The sequence below is a fragment of the Apaloderma vittatum genome, unplaced genomic scaffold (genome assembly GCF_000703405.1).
Source record: "Apaloderma vittatum isolate BGI_N311 unplaced genomic scaffold, ASM70340v1 scaffold29786, whole genome shotgun sequence".
NCBI lineage: Eukaryota > Metazoa > Chordata > Aves > Trogoniformes > Trogonidae > Apaloderma > Apaloderma vittatum.
Window position 1 is genome coordinate 5,831 of NW_009722874.1, and position 2,481 is coordinate 8,311.

The window sequence follows — 2,481 nt, forward strand, 5'->3', positions numbered from 1 at the left end:
CCAGTTACAGCCAAGCGCACAAACCCCGTGGCTGTACGCGCTTCCGCGGAGATGCCCAGGGGCTACAAACACTCGTTTCGTTGGGAACAGGCTGCGAGGATCTGGAACACGGGGGTACCACTTCCCCTGCAAATAGTTCTGTCGGAAAAAATGCGCCTCCCCCAAAAAAACCCTACACCAAACCCAAAGAGCCCGTTTGCCTCTAAAAAGTGGTTTAATTCCAACTAGTTTCTAACTTCAGTACTGCTCCTAGGAAGGATATAGTGCTGGTGCTTAGTCCCCTCCCTAAGCAGACCCACATAAATCCAATTGAGTTTAATTATCCAGCAACATTTTCTTACTCCTGGAACTCCTCAGTGAAGATACCTTCAAAATATTGTGGTTTCCCCCTGGCTCTGACCACCCAGATGACGACCACACCTTTGATTTCCCCTCCACACCATGACTTACATTGTGGCTTTGCAGACCCAATTTTGATTCGATTCCTCCAAGAAATTGGAACTGTGCAACATCGGAGACGTCTGAAAACCAAGAGCAGGAAGCACGTGGCCGAGACGTCGGCTCTGCCGGGCTGCGCCGTTTGATCTGTCACCCACTTGAAGTCCGCGGGAACCTTTTCATTAACTTCAACGTGACTTCAAGTGGCCGGTGGTGCCTCACACCGCTCGAGCGCCCGGGATTAATTCAAGTTCTGCTAAGAAAAGCCATTTGAGGTGCCCAAGCCTTAGATACTCAAAGTGCTTTCAGATCTCACTGCAGACCTCCGGCACGCAAAGGCATAAAAGAAATAAAATAAAATGAACTAAACTAAAGGTAAGAAGTTATCTTTGGCTTCTGCAGCTCCAACCTCCCAGGGGAGCTGCCAGGGAACCGCCTTCGCTTTGGGCCAGCGCTTGGAACCAGCCAACGGGGACATGGGAGCAAGTCTCACCTGAGCCCTGATCTCTTCCTCCTTGACACTCCCTTTCAGGAACGGGAGATGAGACGACACCAGGAGCATCAGATTTCACCCCTCCCAGTCTTATTTCTCCTTCCCCACCGATGCACATCTTCCAGACTTGGGTCAGCTTTGGTGACCTACACCTTACCGTGCGCTTGTAGGTCACACATAGCTCCGTGAAGGCACAGAGCATGAGTTTCCCCCCACAATTTTCTCCCCAGTGCACCCTCTCCTGCATAGAATATCACGTCTTGTAACAGCCGAGCTAGAAAACTCATGCAGGGAAGTCTTTCATTTATCCCTCCCAAATACGGAGCAAGTGTTTTAATAAAACGAGTTCATTATTTCCTGCTTTCGGGAGCTGAACAAATAGCGATCAAAGGAAGGCAACGAAGAGCAGACAAAAAAGCTAAAAGCCCGCAGACTTTGGGGAGCGCGAGAAACAAGCGGTTTAACAGCAAACTTCAAAGCCAGCGGCAAAGGCTGTGGTCAAGACTTGCCGCAGGCACTGATGATTTCGAATTAACCCACCTCCTACCCCACAGGCTGGATTTGACCCTAGGAAGAATGAACTCTGAATAGCTGCACTTTGGAGTCAGACCTCTTTTACACAGAGGTCTAGTTGGAGCACTTAAAGGAATTAACTTTTTGTTTGGTTTTTTTGGAAAAAAAAGAAGTAAATCAGTGCCAGTAACAGGACAGCTGTGCTCAACACCCACCTTTAGGCGCTGATCTCTCTTGAGCTGCTGCTTTCCACGTTTTCCTAGTGACTCACACAGTGGTATCTACAAGATTTGAATTAATCTGGAGATTAACATAACTGTCACTGTCCTCACCAACATCTCTCCGCAGACCCGATCCCAGCGCATGAAGCTCAAAGGGAACATTTTCTCCAGCACTGGTGGACTCCAGGTCCGTCCTGTCCCACCCTCTCTTTGCTTTCTCCAGGCTGCTCACACCAGCCCAGAGCCCTCCCTTTGCCCCTCCCTGTGCAACAGCATTGCCTGGGTCTTTCAAAGGCAGGAAAATGCTTCTTCCTTTCATTTTTTTTTCCTTTTTAACTAAGTCTTCCCCATGACAGCAGTGCTAGGAGAGGGATGTGCTGCTCCCGACACCCAGGATCCACCAGCTCTGCCCAACTCCTCATCAACACAGCAGCGGGCTGTGATACAGCCAGGCCCCTTACAAGGCTCCCGTTTCCAAAAACGCAGAAAAACAGAACTTTTATAATTACCTTTATAAATTTATACGCTTGGGCTGGAGGTGTAACAACAGGTTTTGCTGAACTTCCCCCTGAAAATTTAAAAACAAACCCAAGATGACGAGTGCCGCTCTCAGCTGTAGGCTCCTCCTCACCACGAGCTGTGCAGCTGAAGCAATTACTAACTTTTCAGGTCTTTTAAAGGAGTAACAGCAGTTTGACCAGGAGGTCTTCCTCCAGGAACGAGCTAGCAAATGAAAGCATTAAGTTAATAAGGGCTTCAGATCGTTACAGAGAGGGCCTGCAGCTCCACCACCTTGATTTTTTCAGTATTATTACT